This window comes from Sus scrofa, chromosome 3 (genome assembly GCF_054392235.1).
Source record: "Sus scrofa isolate SSC_HxYL_T2T_F1_AM1 chromosome 3, Sscrofa_HxYL_maternal_Yorkshire_Landrace_v2.0, whole genome shotgun sequence".
In the NCBI taxonomy this organism is placed as follows: Eukaryota; Metazoa; Chordata; class Mammalia; order Artiodactyla; family Suidae; genus Sus; species Sus scrofa.
In genome coordinates this window covers 108,218,642-108,243,486 of record NC_139385.1, presented here as the reverse complement: position 1 = coordinate 108,243,486, position 24,845 = coordinate 108,218,642, and the positions used below count along the sequence as shown (strand labels likewise).

The 24,845-nt window shown below is 35.3% G+C and overlaps 1 protein-coding gene and 2 long non-coding RNA genes across 17 annotated transcripts in view; 2 read left to right on the top strand and 1 right to left on the bottom strand.

Annotated features, from left to right (window-relative positions):
* LOC146404833 (uncharacterized) overlaps positions 1-24,845 on the bottom strand; it is a 1,439,763-nt gene that overhangs the window by 148,064 nt on the left and 1,266,854 nt on the right. The gene's annotated exons all lie outside the window — the stretch shown is intronic.
* The window catches only part of CAMKMT (calmodulin-lysine N-methyltransferase), a 406,172-nt gene that overhangs the window by 41,010 nt on the left and 340,317 nt on the right, over positions 1-24,845 (top strand). The gene's annotated exons all lie outside the window — the stretch shown is intronic.
* On the top strand, positions 9,166-16,333 carry LOC146404842 (uncharacterized). The gene is made up of 2 exons (XR_014842037.1): positions 9,166-9,415; positions 13,613-16,333. It is a non-coding gene; the product is annotated as an uncharacterized LOC146404842 (long non-coding RNA).

Genomic DNA, 24,845 nt, shown 5'->3' with positions numbered 1-24,845 from the left:
CCCAGGAAGCCAAATGATGAATTATATCATAGTTGCCTTCTGAAAGAAAAATAAATGAATTGTTGATACTCATGTCTATGGAATGAATATATATTCAACTCTGACTCTATTCCCAATCATCCATCAGAAATTGCCTGGTGACAATTAAAAAGAACACTTTGGCCACCTCTATGTTAATTCAGTAGTCCTTTAAAATTTATGCCTAAAATTCAAGCCTTTTTGTTATGATGATTAAATTAATCTGTCTCAGAAATGAAGATGTCCCATTTTCAAGAGGCCAGTTTGACTTAGAACTAGGGTACATAGGTTTCTTTGATTGCAAGTAACAGAGGCTGACTGGCTAACTTAGGAAAAAAGAAATGTAGTGAAAGAATACTAAGCAGGTAATAGAATTTAAGTTTCACTTGACAGTTGGGAATTTTGTTTTATCTTAGTATGCCTCTAATATATTCCCTGCTTTTAATTATGGTATTGCACTATTCCTAGCAAAACACCTTTTGTTATGTGGTCTTTTAAGGATTAAATTTAATTATCTTTAAAAAATTTTTGAACATTTTTAAGCATATAGCATCAGCTGAAACATATAGTCTCAGTTGTTTAAACAGTGCTTTAGTAAATGGTGAATTTGGAATTATGGTTTCATTTATTATAAGAGGTGCAACATTCAAATACTTCTGATAGCCTCAACCTACATATATTATTATTATTATTTTTAATGACTGTTATTTTTTCCATTATAGTTGGCTTACAGTGTGCTGTCAATTTCCTACTGTACAGTAAAGTGACCCTGTCACACAAACATATATACATTCTTTTTCTCACATTATCCTCCATCAAGCTCCATCACAAATGACTAGATATAGTTCCCAATGCTACACAGCAGGATCTCATTGCTTATCCATTCTAAGTTAACCCCAGACTCCCAGTCCATCCCACTCCCTCCCCATCCCCCTTGGCAACCACAAGTCTGTTCTCCAAGTCCATGAGTTTCTTTTCTGTAGAAAGGTTTATTTGTGCCATATGTTAGATTCCAGATTATATTTTAGAATTGTCACCATTGAGTTTTTTCTTAAATATTGCCTCATTGTCTTTGTGTGTGCATGTATGTCTAGCATAGATTTCTTTTTTCTTTCTTTTTTTTTCATTTTTGGCTGTCCCACGCATATGGAGCTCCTGGGCCAGGGATCAGATCTGAGCTGCAGTCATGACCAAAGCCACAGGTGCAGTAATGCCAGATCATTAACCAGGCAGGGGATTGAACACGTGTCCTGGCTCTCCCAAGATACCGGCGATCCCATTGTGCCACAGTGGGAGCGCTCCCATTTTTTCTTTTTTGTTTCTTGTTTCAATGGTAAAATTGCTGGGGAGAATCATTTCAGATGCCTTTTCATGTTAAATTATAATTTTATACCTACACTATTCTTTATAATTTCTATCTACTTAACTGGAACACACCAATTTTACATTACGTTTTTTTAAAAATCTGTGAAACAAATTCTTCCAGAAGTTTCTCACATATCCTTTAGAAACAGTGTTAATTTTAACCATATTTTTGAAGTTAATTTTCTCTCTCTGTTTCACAGCAGCTCTTCTAAGAGGTTTAGCACTATTTTTCTAATAAATTATGAATCATTTATATTATGTATTATATATAAATTACATGTATGTATGTAAATTATATTAAAGATTGCTTGATGTTTTTCTTTTAGAGAAGCATAAAATTCTTCCCTATGTACCAGATATGGGGAACTTTTGGTCTTACATAGTAGATACATTGCACTTAAAATAGAAACTGGCTCATTTTTCTCCTTTGGGGCTAAGCTTTCAAGTGGCAGTATAACCTTTTTTTTTTTTTTTTTTTTTGGTCCTTTTAGCTATTTCTTGGGCTGCTCCCACGGCATATGGAGGTTCCCAGGCTAAGGGTCGAATCAGAGCTGTAGCCACCAGCCTATTCCAGAGCCACAGCAACGCGGGATCCGAGCCGCGTCTGCAACCTACACCACAGCTCACGGCAACGCCGGATCATTAACCCGATGAGCAAGGGCAGGGACCGAACCCGCAACCTCATGGTTCCTAGTCGGATTCGTTAACCACTGCGCCACGACGGGAACGCCTCTAACTAACCTTTCTTCCTTCCTCTTCTCTCTTCCCTGTTTTGGAGTTAAGGTTTAGATTCAACATGGGCAGAGATTGGGAGGTAGGGTATTAGTGGGTAGGTAATCTGAGGTTGAGTTTTCTGATTTGCGGCTGAGAATCTGGTTGCACAGCAAGAGGTGGAGAGATTGATCAGATAACTAAACACATTGAGGATAATGAGAACTTAAGTTTCTCAGTGTCAACAAAGAGAATGATAAATATGGAAAGTCCAGAGGCTAAAACAAACCCTGTGTTTTGAATTAGAATTTGAGTATCAGAATGAACTTAACTGCTTTGCTAAATGTGTGTGTGTGTGTGTGTGTGTGTGTGTGTGTGTTCCTAGCTCTCTCTGGGCATGATAGCAGTGAGCCTATCTAGCAATCAAATCTTGTTTTCTAAATATTATTCTCTACTAAAAAGAACTAGGGCTCTTTGAAGAAATGGCTGGCCCCAGGGCTGGGCATTTTATGTCATAAACTAAGGAAGTACTCAAAACATGACTAACACATGCCCAAAGGACACAGGACCTAGTTTGAAGGACTTACTGATTGACCAAATCTGAGATAATTTGTGTATCAAAAGAAATGATAGGAGCAGAGCATATTATAACCCTTTGAGTAAAGCAGGACTCCATGAATCCATACTAATATTAATAAATATATAAATGATGGAGAAGAGAAAATTTTACCTGTTTCAGAATGTCATTTAGTAAATCTAGAACAGGCACAGTTTAAATTTAGAACCTTGGCACTAATGCCTTTTTGGGCAAGATAATTCTTTGGGGGTTGGAATGGGAATTGCTCCTACATTGTAGGATGTTTTGCAACCTCCTTGGCCTCTACCTACTAGATATTAGCATCCCTCCCCACCCCCAGCCTCCAACTGTGAAAAACAAAAATATCTCCAGACATTGCCAGATGCCCCCTAGGGAAGCAAAATCACATGCCTCTGGTCTCATTTGAGAACCTCTGATTCTCAAAAAGGAATGATGAACACAACACAGTAAATCAACTATACTTCTATAAAATAAAAGGAATGATAGAGTTAGCAAATTACAGTTTGGTGGCTATCACAGTAATGACTGAGGCGTGAATTATCAATGGATGTTAATACAAGTGGAAATTTGATGAGGAATAGGATATGTATTAATCTCAAAATATCCACAAAATACTAATTTCTTATTATCTGATAAACACAACGTGCTTCTAATTAACTTTACAGTGGGAAAACCCAGCAGATACCATCTTAACCAAGTAGTAAAAATTAACATCACCACTAATGGGGCAAATCCTCCAAAACAAGAGGTGCTGAGCAAGTACAGCATTGCTTCTCTGGTATTCCTGCTGAAAATGTCAAGTCACGGGGAAGATCATACAAACCCAAACTGGCAACATTCTACAAACTAGACTGGACTCTTCAAAATGTTAATATCATGGAAGATAAAGACTACAGATTTGTTCTAGATCGAAGGAGATAAATGAAGCACGATAACTAAATGTTAACATGTGATCATGAATGGATCCTAGACCTACAAAGGACATTATAAGGATGACTGAAGAAATTTGAATGGGGTTTATGAATTAGATGGTAATATTGTATCAGTGTTTATTTTCAGATTTTAATGCTTGAAATATAGTCACATAGAGGAACGACTTATATTCCTCAAACGTACTACATTTACTTCCTTGAGAAGTTTTGGTTTCTTTTCCCTGTGTCTTTTCTCAGTTCTTTGCATAGGTGGCTCCATTACATGGACTCAGATGTCACCTTCTGAGTGAGAGCATCCCTAACTGCCCTATCTAAAGTACATACCATTCCCAAATTGGTATTGCTTTATGTTGTTTATTTTCTTCATAGTATTCGCCGTTACCTGTGATTACCATCTTATTTATTTAATATATGGGTCCCTCTGCTGAATGGATGCTCATGAGAGCAGGGGTCTTCTCTGTGCTGCATCCTTCTTCTGAAACAGTGCCTGATACTTAGTGGACCTGCAGTATCCATTTGTTGGATCAATAACTGCACCTGTGCAATCCAGGCTTCTCTGTCTGCTGGTTGGCCATGTAACCCATCTGGGCATGTTAAACTAGGCCAGCGGGCACTTTCTAAATGTTGTAGAAGTTGTAATCTACTGAGAAAAAAAAGATAAAGTAGTTTGGGTTGGGGTGTAGGAGTAGAAGGGGAGAGAGAAAGGGAAGGGAAGGATTAGGAGAGAGAAAAATGTACAACTGTTTGATATAACCTAAAATAGCTCATGGATATTGCTTGGATGTGCTTGAAGGTTTGAATTGAATATGGCTTATCTAGGGCATGTTTTGTCCAAACATTGAGTTGAGACCCATTGAGTTGTCGGGATGTAGTTCGTTCTACTTTCTGTGACAGCCAGACTCACTTTAAGCCTGTAAATAATAAATTTTTTTTTTTTAAAGAAGCAGAGGCTAAACATTGTTCAACACAAAGCAAAAGGTAATGTTAATTCTGATCTCAAGTTCCCATGCCTTGTGGTCTTAGGAATACATATGTATCCTTTTCCTTTAATTAATTCATAAATAATCACCCACAGTTACTTTTGACATCATAACCACCTTAGACCATTGTGATAAGGACCCCCCCGCCCCCAAAAAAGGGCAGATAAGCTATAAAATGTCATGTTAACTGACCAAGAACCTGTAATTGTTGCCTTTTAGGTAGGTGTATTGCATCTATTAAGTGGAGCTGTATGAGCAAGGTCAAGGGAAGACAATTATAATTTACAATGTGAAACCTCAAAAATTTGATCATTTGAACAATATACCTGTTCATCTTATTAATATTTTAATGTGCCTTCTCATGAGCCATTAGTTATATCCATATTTAGAACTTGTGAGATTGCCTAGTAAAAGAGATTTCAGATACTCAAATAAGAGGAATAACATGGAAAGTGATGCCTATATAAAAACATTGTTTTAGAAAGATAGGGATAGAAAAATTGAATTTTCAGTGGTGTTTCATGAATTGCTCTGTGAAGTAACTGATTGAGATAGAGGCCACTTTCCTTACTATCCATTACATTTTCTGCTTTATCTGCTATTTCCTCTTTTCTAGCAAATCACTATTAAGGATATGGTAGATGTATAATAAATTCTTTCTTAATGAATAAGTCCCTGGCTGTGTATTATGCAGAAAAAAATTTTAAGACAGTCTCTGCTCTAAATGTGTATAACTGATACATTGTTTCTACAATGTACTATGTATTATGTTTTGTATGTATAATTAATATATTGTTTATACAATAGCTTTATACAATATGCAGTATGGGGTGGATACAAGGATGATAAGGTCAAGATCTTTACTTTAAGGGACTTTGTTCTAAAAGGGTCTGTGGACAATGCATTATAATAAATTTGATAAAAGATGCATTTTGTTTGCAAAGCCTAGAAGAAGGCAGATACCTTTTGGAAGTGGGAGGTGGAATCAACAAAGACTTCTGGGAATGATGTCATGAATAATATTCAAGGGCACCTAAATAATAAGAGAATGACATAATACTATATTTAAATGCAAGATTATATGGTATTAACTTTAAGGTAAATAAAGCAATTGGTACACTGGAAACAACAGAAGAAGGGGCAAAAACAGGTTTGAAGCTAAAACATCTGACTGCAAGCCATTCTGCCACTTCTTGGTGGAGAAGTCTTGGCCAAGTCACTTGCATTTCTGGGATAAACCTCATGTGATTCTCTTGATTAACATTTATGTATCTCTGCATTTGATTTGCTAATATTTTGTTAAGGAGTTTTACATCTATATTCCTGAGGGATATTGGTCTGTGGTTTTCTTTCTGTGCAATGTCTTTTGACTTGGTTTTAGCATCAGCATAATACTGGTCTCATGAGTTGGAAATTATTTCCTGGAGTTTGTTTTGAATTAGTGTTATTTTTTTTCCTTAAATATTTGATAGAATTCACCATTGAATTTTTTTCGTGGGAATGTCTATTACTCCAAAATCCATGTTCTAAAGCCTGTTTTGTCTGATGTTAGGATAGTTATTTTTTCCCCTTGATTGTCAGCTTTTAAGATTTTCTTTTTATCGCTGTTTTTCAACAATTTGAATATGATTTTCTTTAGTATGATTTCCTTTGGTTTTTTTCTGCTTGGATTTGTTGAGCTACAAATTTGTTGAGCTACAAATTTGTGGTTTTATAGTTTTCATCAGTATTGCAAAATTTTCTGCCTTTATATCTTCAAATATTTTTCTTCCTCCTTCTTTCAGTGCTCTAATTAGATGTGTGTTAGAATGCTTTGATATTGTCACTGATGTCTTTTTTTTTTCCCAAGTCTTTTTTCTGTTTGTACTTCATTTTGGGTATTCTGTTGACCATGCTTTCAAGGTCACTGATTTTTTCTTCCCTAGTTTTCTTCTCTAGTTTCAGTTAATCCCATCCAGAATATTTTTCATTTCAAATACTGTATTTTTCTTTGCTGGACTTCCATTTAGGAAATGTCTATTCCCACTAGCTCTCTTCTCATCATGCTCATGTTTTCCTCTACTTTCTTGAACATATGGAGCATATTTAAACTAACTGTTTACACATTTACATTAACTGCCTGATAATTCCCTCTTCTCTGTCATTTCTGGTTTAGCTTCTATTGATTGATTGATTGATTGATTTTTTTTTTTTTTTTTACTTCCTGGTAGTGAGTCATATTTTTCTGCTTCTTTGCATGCTTAATGATTTTTTATGAGATGCCAGATACTGTGAGGTTTATGCTGTTTGCCAGATTTTGTTGTATTTCTTTAAATTGCATTGGGCTTTGTTCTGGCATGTAGTTAATTAGAATCAGTTGGATCCTCTTGAGGCTTGCTTTTAAGCTCTGTTAGGATGAGATTCAGAGCAGCCTTTCATTCTAGGGCTAATTTAGCCCCATTTCTGAGGTGATATTTTTCTGAGGATTCTGCTCAGTGTCCCATGAAGTATAAAGTATTTTCACTCTGGTTGGTGGGGAAATGAACTATTTCCAGCCCAGTTTAAGTTTGGTAATTGTTCTGCACTTTCTTTTCTGGGTTTTTTCCTACCTTCTATTTTAGGCATTTTCCTTCATGCACACTCAAAGCACTTCTCAGTCAAAGAGAGAACTTCATGAGACTACTCTGCAGATTTCTAGAGCTTTTTTTCTGTGCAGCTCCCTTCTCTCTTTTACTTTTATTCCACAAATTCTACCTGCTTTCCTCTCCTGAAAATTAATCTCTGTCTCTTCAACTCAATAAGATTGTTGGACTCTGTTTGGATCCCCCCTCCCAGTGCTATGGCCTAGAAACTTCTCTGGGTTGTAAATTGGTGCAATTGTAAGTATTTCTTAGTTTGTTCCTTTTCTCTGAGGAGTCACAGTCTTATACTGCCTGTTGTCTAATGTCTGAAAAAAAATTACCTCATATTTTGTCATCTGGTTTCTTGGTAGTTTAAGGAAGGAGTGTACATTCAGTTCCTACTGTTCTATCTCAGCCAAAAGCAGAAGTCTCTTGCATTTATTTTAAAAGACTACACTGAATGCAGAACTCTAGGTTGGATTTTTTTTCTTTCAGAACTTTAAAGGTGTTTCTCTCTTGTTTTCAAGCTTTGCACCTTTTTGATGAAAAGTTTGCTGTAATTTTTATCTTTGTTCTTTTGTAATATTCCCTTGACTACCTTCAAGATTTTATTTTCGTCTTTGTGTTTTAGTTTGGGTAATTTCTATTTACCTATCTATAATCAAACTCACTGTCATTTCCTCTCATGTGTGTGTCCACCAGCCTGTTGATAAACTCCTTGAGGATGTTTTAAAAATCTCTAATATCATGTGCTTCATTTCTAGCATTTCTGTTTCACTCTTTTTGAAAGTAGTTTTCTTGCTGCTGACATTCCCCTTAAAAATGTTCATTATTTTCTTGATTATTTTTTCTCCTGAGAATGTTTTTTTTCCCTTTAATTTTTCAGTCAGTTGTACCTTATAATTGAATACCAAACATTGTAAAAGGACAGCAGGGACCTGAGGTAATAATATTCATGCCCAGAAGTGGGCATGCCTCTCTTTTTTATTAGGCCCTTAGGGTTAGGGGTTCGGTCAATCTATCCCATGATTGAGCTGGGTTTACAGTTTGCTGCTATCGTTATCTTCAGTGTACTACAGACTTTAACTTGCCGTTTACCTTGTGCTTAGTTTGAAGCCAGGAGAGTTTTTTTCAGAATTTCTACTCCATTCACAGTTTTCAAAGCAGACTTTGAATCTATGCAAAGTATTTTCATATCCAAATGTGGCTGGTTGTCATTTTCTTTACTCAACTTATCTAAGATGCTCTCTTTCCTTCAGTCTGTCCATCCAAGTCCTCTCAGTCCTTTTAAATTAGAGCTCAACCTATACCTTCTGCATTAAATATTACCTGATTAACAAACATTTGGATATACTTTACAGTACGTAAAATGTTTCACACCTTAATTTGAAAAGATTGGGAGGACTTGGATGGAAGGATAGTGATAGTGGCCACATTTTAAGAAAAGTACTTTTTCTTAAATCAGTTCTTCTATACCTCAAAATGCTATTCATTCATTATCTCTTGCTGTGCTTTATGAGAAGTTGGGTCTTCAGAGACATATGGCTTAACTGTAGTAGGAGGTAGTACCTACTACCTTTCCCCATAGACTGGTAAATCGAGAAATTCAACTGAGGTCTGGGATGGCTTGGAGGCAGAGGACAACAGTAAAGTATCTTCTTCACTCTTTATAAGAGACCTTTACCTTTGGACTCTAAGATAATGGCAGTGACAGTAGAAAATCTCTGGTTTACAGAGAGGTTTAGTTTTGTTTTGTTTTGGCCAAACATTGACCAGAAACGTTGAGAACATTATCTAGTTTTCATTAGAGCCCTGCAACATATGAATTATTTCCCACTTGTTTATATCCACAGATGAAGAAACTGAATCTCAGAAGGGTTAATTGAGTTGCCCAAGGCTGCTTGACTAATTTAAGTTAGAAGGTGACTTTATTTATTATTTCTTTTTTCTTTTTTATTTAGGGCTGCATATGTGGCATATGGAAGTTCCCAGGCCAGGGGTCCAATAGGAGCTGCAGCCGCCGGCCTGTGCCATAGCCACAGCAATGTGAGATCCGAGCCGAGTCTGCAGCCTACACCACAGCTCACGGCAATGCCGATCCTTAACCCACTGAGCAAGGCCAGGGACCGAACCCGCCACCTCACGGTTCCTAGTCGGATTCATTAACCACTGCGCCACGACAGGAGCTCCTTAAAATGATTTTATAACAAGGTCAGCAACTATTAGAATGGCAGATTTGGATGGCTAAATATTAAAAGTACAATGGAAGATTTGTTGGTAGTGTAAAAGTCCAAGATTATATATTATGATTGAAGACAGTAATATAAAACGCTTTACTTCTGGTATACCAATAGACTATAGAGATTTTAATTAAATGATCCACTGCCAAAATCACTTGGACTTTTAAAATTTGTTATCAGATTTCATAGAATCAATATGATGGGTATATATGAAAGGACTAGGTTAGTTCACTTATTCAGTCATTGGATTAACAACTGAAAGAGGCACATGAGAGAACGACTCTGGAGGCACATGAGAGAACGACTCTGGAAGCACAGAGAAGAAGAGAAAATTGTGTACACATTTTAATACTTTAAAAAATATGGTTTTGTTTTTTTATACCAATTTTTGTAGAAAGTCTGAAACTCTTAGGGAATATGTTTCTGCATTTTCTCATGTACCATCAAAGAAGCAGAGTATAAGAAACTGGTAATCCAGCAATAATAGGTATAAACTGACAAACTTAAGTATTTAGCTAAGTAAATCTATAAATGGAAATGTTTTCAATTCCATGAATAAGTGGATAGCAGTTAGATATTAGTATATTTTATAAGCCTCTTTGCTTGGTATATGAGCATACTTTCAAGCCACCATAAAACCTTGAGGATCCTCTTAAAATTGAAAGCTATGATCAACCCTGAAAGTTCCAAGTCAAAGTTCCAAGTCAGTTCAAGGAGGCTTTCAAAGCTGTCATTTCGTCTAAATGGAATATAACTCTGATTTATTTAAAGCAACATTTCAGTTACCTGTTCTTTAGTATGTGAAAAATCTAGTATGGTAATATGGAGAAATAACTTCATGAACAAGTAGAGTATCGCTGAAGCAAAGAGTAATTCACTGTTACTAATGGGGTAGAAGTATACTCAGATATTAAAAGAATTTTAAGAGGTTAAAGACAATAGCTGTGTTTAAGGATTAGTAAATTTTAGCTCACCTCCAGAAAATGAAGCAATTACCATTTTTGTGTGAAATGTATCATTATGTGTAATAATTTTAAAAAGAAATTGATAGTTCTAAAGTATTAAAAAATTCTGGCTATTTTCCTAATGGAGTTATATACTGTAACAAGGGAGACCTAGTTTTTTGAATACCCACCTTGAGTATTAAGTTCTCAGAAGTGGTCTTTATTGTCTTACTCATTAGTTCCTACTTGTCACAGCTTCTAAAAGTAGGAAATAGATTGTTTTGTTTTATAAAATGGTAATTGTGTTTGAGCAAATATAATTTACAGTCTTTGTAGACAGTACTTTGTGCATAATACTTTTGGACATCCACCTGGATTAGGGTAGATATAGCCATGATTAAGTAAGTAATTAATTATTTTTTGCCTTTTTAGGGATTGCATCCATGGCATATGGAAGTTCCCAGGCTAGGGCTCAAAAGTCTGAAACTCTTAGAGAATATGCTGTGCATCTGCTGGCCTACGCCACAGCTACAGCAGTGCCAGATCTGAGCTGCATCTGCGACCTATACCACAGCTAATGACAATACTGGATCCTTAACTCACTGAGCAAGCCCAGGAATCATACCCGCATCCTCATGGATACTAGTTGGGTTCTTAACCCACTAAGCCATGGCCGGAACTCTGCCATGATTAATTTAATATTCTGGCTAACAGAGTTCATTCATTCATTTATTTTTAATATGTACACCAAGTACTAGGTAAGGCAGTGGGCTTACATAGGTAAAAAAAAATTATAGTATTCTACAGATATAACGCATTTGGTTTTCAAACTTTCTGAAGATCCCTAGAAAAGATAAACATACAAAAAAAAAACTTTCTGAAGACTTATAATCCAAGGAAATATAATTTTTATTCGTATTATATTAGACATAATGAATTTTTGAGTTGATTTGACCTTGAGCATAGAATTCTCTCTCTCTAGACTTTAGTTTCCTCATCTTAATTATTAAATTAATGCATTTGGATTATATAATCTACTAGTTTCCTAATGAGATTTTTAGGGTCATTAGTAGTTGGATTTGCTCATGAGTTGCTCATTTAGCCCTTATTTAAATGAGGGCCAAATTAAAAAAAAAATTCTAAAAATAAACATAAAAATAATGCCTTCATGGGAGTTCTCTTGTGGCACAGTGGGTTAAGGATCCAGTTGTCCCTGCAGTGGCTTGGGTCACTGCCGTGGCATGGGTTTGATCCCTGGTCTGGGGACTTTAATATGTATATGTAGGTATGGACAAAAAAAATTCTAAGTAGTAGATAATTTTTTCTGGTATTATCTTAATTGGTATATTGAGTATGCAAATGAATATAGCCTTGGGCAATGTAATATAGCCACCTTACTATTATATATTGTATCCACTATTGGAAGAACCTTTCCCCAAGTTTTTTTTTTTTGTTTTGTTTTGTTTTGTCTTTTTAGGGACACACCCATGGCATATGGAGTTTCCCAGGCTAGGGGTCACATTGGAGCTGTAGCCGCTGGCCTACACCATAGCCACAGCAATGCAGGATCCGAGCTGCATCTGTGACCTACACCACAGCCCACGGCAATGCCTTAACCCACTGAGCGAGGCCAGGGATTGAACCTGCAACCTTATGGTTCCTAGTCAGATTCGTTAACCACTGTGCCACGACGGGAACTCCCCGAATTCTTTTTAAATATATTTCATTTAGGGAGGTGGGGCAAAGAGGAATTGCCTGAAGGCAGTCAAGAGGGAAAAAAACTCCCAGTTAAAAGATAAATAAGTACTAGGGATATAATGTACAACATGATAAATATAATTAATATTATTAACACTGCTGTATGTTATAGATAAAAGGTTTTTTTTGCTTGTTTTTTTTGTTTGTTTGTTTTTGCCATTTCTTGGGCCACTCCCGCAGCATATGGAGGTTCTCAGGCTAGGGGTCGAATTGGAGCTGTAGCTGCGGGCCTACGCCAGAGCCACAGCAACACGGGATCCGAGTCGCGGCTGTGACCTACACCACAGCCCATGGCAACGCCGGATCCTTAACCCACTGAGCGAGGCCAGGGATGGAACCCGCACCCTTATGGTTCCTAGTCGGATTCGTTAACCACTGAGCCATGACGGGAACTCCTAGATGAAAGTTGTTTTTTGTTTTTTTTTTTTATTACTCAAATGAATTTATCACATCTGTAGTTGTATAATGATCATAACAATCTGATTTCACAGGATTTCCATCCCACAGCCCAAGCACATCCCCCCCCTGCCGAAAGTTGTTAAGTGAGTAAATCCTGATAGTTGTCATCACAGGGACAAAGTTTTTTTTATGAAGTTATGTGATAATAACTTCATGATGTATGTAAGTCAGATGATTATACTGACACCTTAAACTTACACAGTAGTGTAGGTCAACTGTATCTCAATAAAACTGGAAGGAAAAAATTCCATTTATCAAACTGTTTTTATATGGTTGCTGCTAGTTGCCATTGTCTTTTTAACTTGTCATCATTCAAGGTAATCTTTTAATTTTTTATTCCCCCAATGGCAATCTAACCTCTTCAGTTTTAACTGACTCTTTTAACCTTGCTTTCATTTTTGATTTGCTGCCCAAAGCATAACCATTATCATTTAAGAAACTTTGGCTTTGGATACACAGCCATTAAGACTTTATATGAACATACTTTTAAAATTGTTTTCTTCAGCAGAGTATAGATTTGTACTGAATTCTCTGTAATTCTTCTGCCAAGACTCTGAGAGTAAAGGTATGTAGCTGAGAAAAGATAGGATGTAAAAGTAACTACAAGGAGATAGAACTGATTGACTTGAGCATTATAGTCCAACCAATTGAATGAAGCAAAGCTAACCTGCAAAGAGTCTATGTATTTATTCCATATGTTCCCTGCAGCCTGTACTGTATTGTCTATACATACAGTGGAGAAGCAAATATTTGTTGAATGAATGAATAATCAAGATAATGGAAAACATAGTTTTGCCACAGATTATTTTGGACTATTTATTTAAATTATATTCTGTACGACTAGAAGTATGGAGATGCTGAAGATGAGGGAATTTACATACAATGGTTGCTGTTTTTTCTTTTCCATTCTAATATTCCCCATTTGATGCTTCTTTTATATGAATTTAGCTATTTGTTTTCTCCGTTTACTTCTAATTTCAACATGTATAAATTATGAACTGTTTCAGGTACTCAAAGAATATGAGAAACATCCATGGAGCCACCATCCTGATTTAGCCAGAAGAGACACTGAATTTTTTATAACAGTGTGTAGTTACAAGTCATTCTTGCCAGTCTTATATTAATTGATTACGTCCACTCACTCTAGACTATGGTGACAGTGATACAAATTAAATTTATCATTTGGATAAATTAATGGTTGTACTTTCTTTGAGCCTTTTTCTGCCTTTTAAATTGGTCACTTGGCATTACTTGTGTGAATTTCTAATGTAAACAGAGTGATCCGTTTGTGCGTGTGTATATATGTATATATACATATATACATATGTGTATGTGAAATCTATAATGAAATCACAGTTTAGAGAAGGAATTATACGTTTAAAGTCTTCAATTTTGTGAAAACAATGATTCCACATTTCTTCAAGTGGCTGCCATAGAATGGAAATTGAAATCCCTGGGTGGGAAGTATGCTAGAAATCATAGTATTCCTTTTCAAAGTATTTTGCATCCCCTCATACTTACATTCAGTACTTCATTTCTAACCCCTACACACTGAATCATGCTGTGATTCATAATACCGTGTTATGTTTTAAATTCAAATATTGTTTTTAAAGGGAAATTGCTACTAATGTTGGCTAAGCTGCACATAATAGTTTAGTAAATGGTTGTAGGTTTGATTCTTCTCGTGTCAATCTAAATGTGAACTAGTATTATTCAAAATCCTTGCAAGATATTGAATAATTATTTCAGTTAACTGAATGCTTTACCAAATAATATCAATTTATGAAGTATAGTTGAATTCATTGCATTTATTATTTAAAGAAAAAATAATAGGTGCATATCTACATAATTAGATATTAATGGATATCTTTTGAGTTAGCCCTGTGTTTAGAGAAAGAGATAATTCAGTATCTTAACAGAACAATTAAATTACAGATCATTGAATTTTTCAAAAGTAATATATGACTTAGTTTGCTCTTTCTTCATTTAATTTTTTAAAAGAGCAACTTTATTGAGATATAATTTACATCAATATAATGTACCTATTTTGAGAGACATTTTGATGTTTTGGAATTTTTTTTTTTTTTTTTTTTTTGGTCTTTTTAGGGCCAAACTCATGGCATATGGAAGTTCCCAGGCTAGGGGTCGAATCAGAGCTCTAGGTGCCAGCCTACACCACAGCCATAGCTACACAGGATCTGAGCCACATCTGCAACCTACACCACAGCTCATGGCAGTGCTGGATCTCATGTCCTCATGAATACTAGTTGGGCTTGTTACCACTGAGCCACAACAGAAACTCCTTGAAATTTTTATATACTCATGTAATTATCAAAAGCTAGATATAGAACATTTCCATCAGCTCAAAAAGATCCCTTTCCCCCTTTTCTACTCAATCCTCAGTTTTCCTTCCAGGCAATCATTAATCTATTTTCTGTCACTATAGATTAGATTAGACCCTTCTAGTGTTTCATATAAATGTATCATATATACTCTATTTTTTCCCTTTAGCTTCTTTCACTTAGTGTAATGTTTTTGAGATCCATCCATGTTTTTGTGTATATCTGTTTACTTTTTTACTGCTGAGTAGTACTGTATGAATATACCCCCAATTTGGGTTCTATCCATTCATCTGTTGATGGTTATTTGGGTTGTTTCCATTTTTTGGCAATTTTGAGTAACACATCTGTGAACATTCATATATGAAATTTTTGTGTGGGCATTTGTTTTCATTTCTCTGGGGCAAATGCCTAGGGTTGGAATTGCTGAGTTATATATGTTTAATTTTGGAAGATGTTACTAAATAGTTTTACACAGTAGTTGTATTTACAATTTTACATTGCCTTCAGCAATGTATGAGAGTTCCATTTGTTTATGACTGTGATGTTGCTTATGCTTACTGGCCATTTACATATTTTCATTTGTGAAATTGTGTCAGATTTTTTGCCCACTTTAAAATTAGTTTGTTGGAGTTTCCATCGTGGCTCAATGGAAACGAATCCGACTAGGGACCATGAGGTTGTGCGTTCAATCTCTGACCTCGCTCAGTGGGTTAAGGATCTGGCATTGCTGTGGCTGTGGCGTAGGCTGGCCTAGGAACCTCCATAGGCAGCAGGTGTGGCCCTAGAAAAAATAAATAAATAAAAATAAAATTAGTTATTAATTAGTTGTAGGAGTTCATTATGTATTCTGAATACAAGTCCTCTATTAGATATGTATTGAGAGCATTTTCTCCCAGCTGGTTGTTAGCCTTTCCATTTTCTTAGTGGTATTTTCCAAAGAGCAAGTTTTTAATTTTGGTAAAGTCCAATTTATTAACTTATTTTTTTACACTTCCTACTTTTTGTGTCCTAAGAAATCTTTGCTTATACTGTACTCATAGAAAATTTTTAATAGAAGATTTATAGTTTTGGCTTTTATATTTTTGATTATGGTCCATTTTGAGTTAATATTTTCTTATGACCTCAAGTCAAAGTCCAGGCTCCCTTTTGCTGTTGTTGTTACTTGTGGATATTCAGTTGTTCTGGCACCATTTATTGACAAGACTATATTTTCTCCATTAATTTACTATTGTATTCTTTTTGGAAAGCAATTGACTATATATGTATAGATCTATTTCTAGACTTTCTATTCTGTTTTATTGATCTGCCTTTTATGCCATTGTCACATTGTCGTGATTCCTGTAACTTCATAGTAAGTCTCGTAATAAAGTAAGTCTAAACCTTGTATTTGTTTTTCAAAGTTGTTTCAGCTATCTTGGATTCTTCCATTTCTGTAAAAATATTAGAATCAACTTACCAACTTCTTTTAAGTCTAGTAAAATTTTGATTGAGATTTTCCCTAAATCTGTAGATAAATTTGGGGAGAGTTGATACCTTAATGATATTAAGTCATACAATCCATGAATATGATATGACTTCCTCTTTATGTAAGTATTACTTAATTTCTCTCAGTAAAGTTTTGTGGTTTTATTTTACAGGTCTTGGACATACCTTGTTAAACTAATTCCTAAATATTTCATTTTTAAAAATCATATTTTAATTCACTTTTTTTACATTTTAGTTTCTAGATGTTTCTTGCTAGGAATCAGTTTATTGTAATCAGTAAATATATATATATATACATATATATATATATAATTTTTTGGCTTTTTTTAGTGCTGCACCCATGGCATATGGAAGTTCCCAGGTCAGGGGTTGAATCAGAGCTGCAATAGCTATAGGCTGTAGGTGCCAGACTACACCACAGGCACAGCAACGCCAGATCTGAGTCGCGTCTGCAACCTATACCACAGCTCACAGCAATGGCGGATCCTTAACCCACTGAGCAAGGCCAGGGATTGAACCTGAGTCCTCATGGATACTTGTTGGGTTCATTACTGCTGAGCCACAATGGGAACTTCCAGTAAATATATTTTAAATATATTAAATATGAGTAGGGCAAATTATTAGAAAAAAGCTTTCTCCCTGTATAAGATCCAAATAATTTGGCCAAATCAAACAAATTGTATTAATTTTTGTTTTATAGTTAATTTAAAAGATGTATATAATTTTTAAGAGTGTAATTTTACTACTGTTCTACGATATATGCTTTTCAGCAGATATATTATTCTCTTGATTTGCATATGTTTAGCGTAATACCAGGTAACAAATTTAAAATGAGGTTATGTTTACTTTTGGGACTTTTGTAATCATTACACCTGACATGGCAGCTAGAGTTATTACATTTAAGTAAATTATTGCTTTTAACTTATGTAACATAAATTCTTAATTATATGTCTTCTTTTCTGCTATATTACTATACAAAATGTTGGCTGGATCCCTCCTTCAAAATAAATAACAGTATAATTATAAAATAACATGATTTAAGTCCTAAACAAGTCACTTCCATGAGACTGATATATTTAATAATAGTAAACTATGTACATATATTTTATTGTAATGTAAATACAAAATCCAATGTTTATACATCAAAGTATATTGACAAAAATAGATAATTTCTGAAAATAATTAGCATAGTATCTAATAATGTTAGCTGTTTCTTCCTCCCTTCTTTCCCTTATCATTCATTTTTAACCCTAAAATAGTAAAGTTTAAACGGATCTTTATACGTAAGTAAATGCGTAAATATAAATAAGAGTGTGGTTTCATGTAAAAGCTCTCAGTACTTTAGATTCTTTGCAAATTATCTTTGAGGTCTGTTTCTAAAATCTGATTGGGCATAAAGATTTGAGGATGGCCCCTCAGTACTTAAGTTTTCGTCCTATCTGAATTGGCCTCAGGATCCCATTGGCTAAAGCAGTTGACCAAATGCTGCTATGTTTGAACTCATTTTAAATTTAGCTCATCCTCTGAAATGTAAAACTACTTACAAATGTTCAATTTTAACTGATCAACTATTTAATTTTAAACTATTTAAATTTAATTTTAATTTTAACTGGTTATTACTGTAGCTCAACATACTACGAGCATATTAGTACAGCACTTTTTGCTTTAGTAAGAAATCATCTGAACAAAAACTGGATTTAAATAACATAGTTTGAATGGCCCAAGCAATTCAGAGAGAATATTGAATCACCTCCTTCAGAGTGAAGATATTACCACATCTGGGTAAGATTTAGAAATAGTGTATTCAATGGTTTATATTTAAACTCCATAATGATTATAGAAATATTAATACATAGGTAAAATTGATTGCATTTATTTACTTGTTTAAAAATGGAAATATATTTATTGCTTCTCTATTTAATACATTCTCATTGAAAAAAAATCCAACAATATAAAAATGTGAAAGTCCTCTTGAAATTCTATCCTGTAGAGATAGCATTTGATAGCATTTGTTAATGTTTAATGGATTTCCTTCTAGACTTTTTAATGCATACATAAACATAATTTAAAAAACATATGTTGAATCATGCTGTGTATATATTATTCTGTACTCACTCTTCTTCTTTCTCTAACTTAACAGTAAATATTAAACATCTCACCATATCAAGCCATCAGACTTCTAGTTCATCTTTTTAATGGCTGCATAGTTCACACTGTGAACTGTCCCTTAGTTTATTAGACTCCCCATTGATGGACAGTTAGATTTTACTTGACTTTCTGATATTTTAAATAGTACTTCAAAAGATGTACTTGTATTAAATTTTTATTTCCATCCTAACAAATTACTGCAAACTTAGTATCTTAAAACAACATAACTTTATCATACTATTATCTATATAGGTCAGAAGTCTGAAACATCATATTGGGCTAAAATCAAGATACATACATCCTTTCTGGAGGATTAGAGGATGACAGTTCCTTGTCATTATCAGTTTCTAGAGTCTCCCTTCATTCCTTCACTCATAGCCCCCTTCCTCAATCTTTAAGATGGGAAATCAGGAAATTGCCACTTGAACTGTTGAGTTCAAAAATGTATACCTGCAATCTCGGGATCAGAAAGCTGCCGATGTAACTTCCTCTTTCACCCATGAAGTTAAGACTGAACACTGGAATGCTTTTGCAGAAGAATTCAACATGTCTGTCACTGTGCTTCCAGTAGCAACAGCCAGGCACATTTCACATGTCATGTAAGTGAATCTAAGTGATGAAACCTATTTCACATCCTGAACCTTATCTATAGTAGAATCTGGGAAAGTAGTTTTCCTGTTTCTGTAATACCAGAAGTCATTCTAGAAAGAAATTGGAATGTATACTGAGTGTTTCTATTTTACCATGTCTTGTACAATTGATACCTACCACGTGCTGCAAGATTGCTACTAGTGTGTGTTTGCCGCATGGAGGTTGACCAGGAGCTAGGAAAGCGAGTCTTTCTATGTGAATCGGGTTCCTAGTTGCAAACAACAGAATCCATGGTAGTTGGTTTAACTAAAAGGTAGTTTATTAAAGTATTAAGAAACTCATGGAATCCTAGGTGAGCCAGAAGGTTGGACTTGGGGCAGATACATCAAGTGCAAGGCCCAAATCACATGAGATAACTGCTTCAGGGAAAGCATCATTGATGCCACTACTTGACCCTAAATCCATAGACTAGGTTGAATCCCATGGGACACTGCCTCTAGGAAACTGCTCACTGGTAAACTGAAGTCATGTGCTAGAGTGTTTGATTGGGCTGCTCTATTACCATCAGGGGAAGATGGGAAAGTTACTTCTGGTTTTTACTCTAGAGAAGGAATTCACAGCTTGGAAATATTTCCAGATCTTAAAAGGACATTCAAAGATGCTGAGTATCCATAGATATGAAGGTGTCCACTATAGTGAGCAATGAGTTGAAGACAGATAAGCTATTTTTTTATAAACAATGATCTGGTTTTATGTCATATCTAACTTCCTCTGTATCAACTCCTAACCTTTTTGTAGATCTAGTTTAAAAGTCCACCTTATCTCAGCCAGGTGAGATGTTTGTAGGCCTTAGGAACGCTTGTTTTTGGAGGTAAACTCTCAACCTCATTAAAGTGCACCCATGTCCCACATTAATATCACTTTAAATTGAAATTTTCTACCTATGTTTTGTAGACATTTATTTGAACTTTGCTCATTTTGATCCTAGAGTTTCTGTTTTATATGTTGGCACTTTTTCTTTTTTTGTCTTTTTAGGGCTGCACCATGGCATTTGAAAGTTCCCAGGCTAGGGGTTGAATTGGAGCTACAGCTGCCAGCCTACACCACAGCCACAGCAACGCCAGATCTGAGCTATGTCTGTGACCTACACCACAGCTTAGCAATGCCAGATCCTTAACCCACTGAGAGAGGCTAGGGCTCGAACCCACATCCTCATGGATACTAGTCGGTTTTGCTACCAATGAGCTACGTTGGGAACCCCTTTTTTTTTTTTTTTTTAAGATTTCAGATATTTTCATAAGTCTTTGGGGGAAGCACATAGGCCCTAAGCAATGTGTCTATAGTGCCTAATGCATCCAACAACCCTTATTGCTCTGTATGGAATCCATTGTCCAAATTTGGACTAAAGGTTCCCCCAGTTTCCCTCAGCAAGACAGGCTCATAGCAACAGTAGTAATAAGTGATGTGATCCTTGAGGGGAAAAGAGGAGGCAAGAGTCAGACTTTTAGATATCTGTTCGTGTACAGCATAATAAAAGGACCAGGCAGCTAGTTGCTTTTCTCGTGCCTTAGAGGACAGAGCTGTGTTTTATGAGATTTGTAAAATTAATATAAAATGTACCGTAAAAGGAGGAATGTGTGGATATGTAAAATAGTATGTGTATCACAGAATCAAACCAAGCCAACATGGGTATTTCTAAACAGGTAGCAAGTGGTAAAAATTTATCCACTGTGGAATCCTTTGTAGCAAGGACCTATTCAAAATCAACAAATCATTCCATTCATCAGCCTCATTAGTCTATGAGACAATTTAATTAGAACTTATTTTCCTGTATTTTACTGATGCTGAAAAATCTCAGTATTTTGTGAATAAGTTTCAGGTTCTATTGTAGTTTTATCATAAATCTATAAATGGTTGTATACATTTGATGAGGTCCAGGAAATAGCTTTAAATTTTTTTTCTTCCATGGTTAGTGGTAGTCATTTTTTAAAAGTACAAAGAGTGTCACAATTATCAGACACAATAGATGATGTAGTGCCATCATTCCCTCTTTTTAGTATTTAGAGCTTTTTGCCATCTGTAAAATACTTGTACAACATCACTGATCATCCAAGCTTAGATGAATACTCGGGGGAGAAAATTACACAATTATTTTAGGTAATTATATATAAAGATGTATTAATTATAAAAATCTAACATGAATTTAGTAATGATAGGATATAGCTTAAATCTCTGGCTTCTATTTTTAAAATTTCCAAAGATCACAGCCAGGTATATGAAATAAAAAGATGACATGTTCATCTGTGTATAATTTGCATATTTCTGCATAAGTTACCTAAGTCAAATCTCAGGCTGTTTTCTTTCTTTTCTTTTCTTTTTTTTTTTTTTTTGTCTTTTTGCTATTTCTTTGGGCCGCTCCCGCGGCATATGGAGGTTCCCAGGTTAGGGGTCCAATCGGAGCTGTAGCCACCAGCCTACGCCAGAGCCACAGCAACGAGGGATCCGAGCCACGTCTGCAACCTACACCACAGCTCAAGGCAACGTTAACCTACTGAGCAAGGGCAGGGATCGAACCCGCAACCTCATGGTTCCTAGTCGGATTCGTTAACCACTGCGCAGTGACGGGAACTCCTCAGGCTGTTTTCTAATTAATTTTTTGTTGCTGCATTCATGATTTTTTTTTTTTCTTCTCTGTTTCATGAAAGCAACAACACATATTTGGGACCCAACCAATACATTTTTCCCTAGTTGTGAGAGAAGGAATACATATGTTAAAGAGAAAGGCTATACAAAACCTGGGGTACAATGAGGTGCATCTGAGATATTACTTGCATTATTAGCAGTCCCTTGAAAGTAGTATGGAGAATTTAGAGCTAAAAGCCTTTAATTATATTTTTTAAAATATTAGTTTGTTGGAGTGTGCCCAGGTTTATTATTCAGGACAGTGTATCATCTGTTTCTTATCCTCATTCTGCTGGTAGAAGCTTATCTGGTTTTTCCCCTGGGGTAAAGTTTTTTTGTTGTTTTTTTAATTGTCTAAGGAATTAACTGTCACCTCGTTATCTTTGTTAATCACTTTCAGAGCCTTTTGCTATTATCTGTCCCAGTGGACAAGAGGGTCACAGAGAAAGTGCTAACTCTTTATTCACAAGGAAACTTGATTGTTGGCTGCTGCCTGTATCTGCTATGTATTTCCTTTGAACATTTGTGGGATAGTAGTGGTTAGAATTAAATTCCTAGAAGTGATTCTTAATATTCAGTTTGTGGGAGAAGATTCGGTAAAAAAAAAAAATGATATTGAATAGCAAATAAATAAAACCATAGAAGATAACACACAAACCATTAAGTTATACAGCTAATGTTTCCTCAGAACCATTTACATTATCTTCCCATTCCCATAGTTCTTTTAAGCAGTTTTCTTGAAAGTTTTGAAGAAAAGACTTTTTCCTTATTTAAAAATTTAAAAAATTTTAGCAGTGTGAGGACATTTTATGTTTTTTCACTCTTAACCTCTTTCATATGTTCTTTTCCAGTATTACTGAGATATAATGGACACATAATGTTGTATGAGTTTATAATACAACATATGTTTATATTGGGAAATGCATAATACAACATGTGTATATATTGGGAAATGATTACCACAGTATATTTATTTATTTATTTATTTATTTATTTTTGTCTTTTGTTGTTGTTGTTGTTGTTGCTATTTCTTGGGCTGCTCCCGCGGCATATGGAGGTTCCCAGGCCAGGGGTTGAATCGGAGCTGTAGCCACCAGCCTACACCAGAGCCACAGCAACGCGGGATCCGAGCCATCCGAGCCGCGTCTGCAACCTACACCACAGCTCACGGCAACGCCGGATCGTTAACCCAATGAGCAAGGGCAGGGACCGAACCCGCAACTTCATGGTTCCTAGTCGGATTCGTTAACCACTGCGCCACGATGGGAACTCCACCACAGTATATTTAAATAACTTCCATCACCTCACATTGTTACAAGAATTTTTTTTACCTTGTGATGAGAACTAAGATTTATTCTCTTAGCAACTTTCAAATATGCAAAACAGTATTGTTAGCTATATAGTTATCATGTGTATTTCATCCCAAGAATTTATCTTATAACTGGAAATGAGTGCCTTTTGACCAATTTAACACAGTTTTTCCTATCCCCTAACCTCTACCTCTGCCAATTACAAATCTGATCTGTTACTGAGTTTGCTTTTTTTTAGATTCCACACATAAGTGAAATCATACAGTATTTATCTCTGACTTATTTTACTTAGCATAATACCCTCAAGGTCTATCCATGTTGTTGCAAATGGCAGTATTTCCTTATATCTTATGGCTGAGTAGGGTTTTTTTTTTCTTTCCTTTTGTTTTTTTTATGCCTGAACCTGTGGCACATGGAAGTTTCCAGGCCAGGGATCGAACCCGGAGTCGCTCTAGTCAGGTTCTTAATCCACCGTGCCACAGCGGGAACTCCTAAATAGTTTTGCATTGTATGTATAAACCGCATATTCTTTATCCATTGATCCACTGGTGGACACTTAGGTTGTTTCCATGTCTTGGATGTTGTAAATAATACTGCAGTGAACATGGAGGTACAGAAACCCCTTCTAGGATGGCGCTTTCCTTTCCTTTGGTTATATTCCTGGAAGTAGAATGCTGGATCATATTGTAGTTCTATTTTTAAATTTTTTGAAGCCCCTCCATACTTTTCTCCATAGTGGCTGCACCAGTTTATATTCCCATCAACAGTGCACCAGGATTTCTCTTTCTCCGCATTCTCACCAGCGTTTGTTATCTCTCTTCTTTTTGATGACAGCCATCCTAACCGGTATGAAGCGATATCATCTTGTGGTTTTGAGTGGCATTTCCCAAATGATGAGTGATGTTGAGCACCTTTTCATTCACCTGTTATCCATTTGAATATCCTCTTTGGAAAAATGTCTTTGGGTCATTTTAAGGGGGATTATTTATATTTTTGCTGTTGAGTTGTATGAGTTCCTTATTTATTTTGGCTATTATTGCCTTATCAGATGTGTGATTTGCAGATAGTTTCTCCCATTCTATAGGTTGCCTTTTGATTTTGTTGATCATTTCCTTTGCTGCATAGAAACATTTTGGTTTGATGTAGCCTATTTGTTATTTTTTGATTTTGTTGCTTGTGCTTTAGACGTCATATCCAAAAAGTTATTGCCAAGACTCACGTCAAGAAGTTTTTTTCCCCTGTATTTTCTTTTAGGAGTTTTATGGTTTCATGTCTTATGTTTAAATCTTTAATCCATTTGGAGTAATTTTAGTATAAGATAGGGGTCTAGTTTCATTCTTTTGCTTGTGAATATATTTACATGTTTGATAAAAACATCCATGGACTTTTCTTTCAAAGATTAAAAAGAAAAACCTGTGAAAATTGAAGTTATAATCTGAAGATGCTCTGTCAGCTGAGAATTCCTTTCTAGAAATGTGTAAATGCCATTATCCTTTAATAAATAAGCATTATCTTCAAATTTTCTCAGTAATGTGTTACTGAAAAAAATTAAAAGAAGACATTGCTACTAATAATACAAAATGAAAACAGCTGCAAGACAGATCCAGGATATTAGAGATAAATGAAAAATTATCTTGCTTTTTATAATTAAAGTTTGCTAGTTTAATATTTATGAGCAGGCT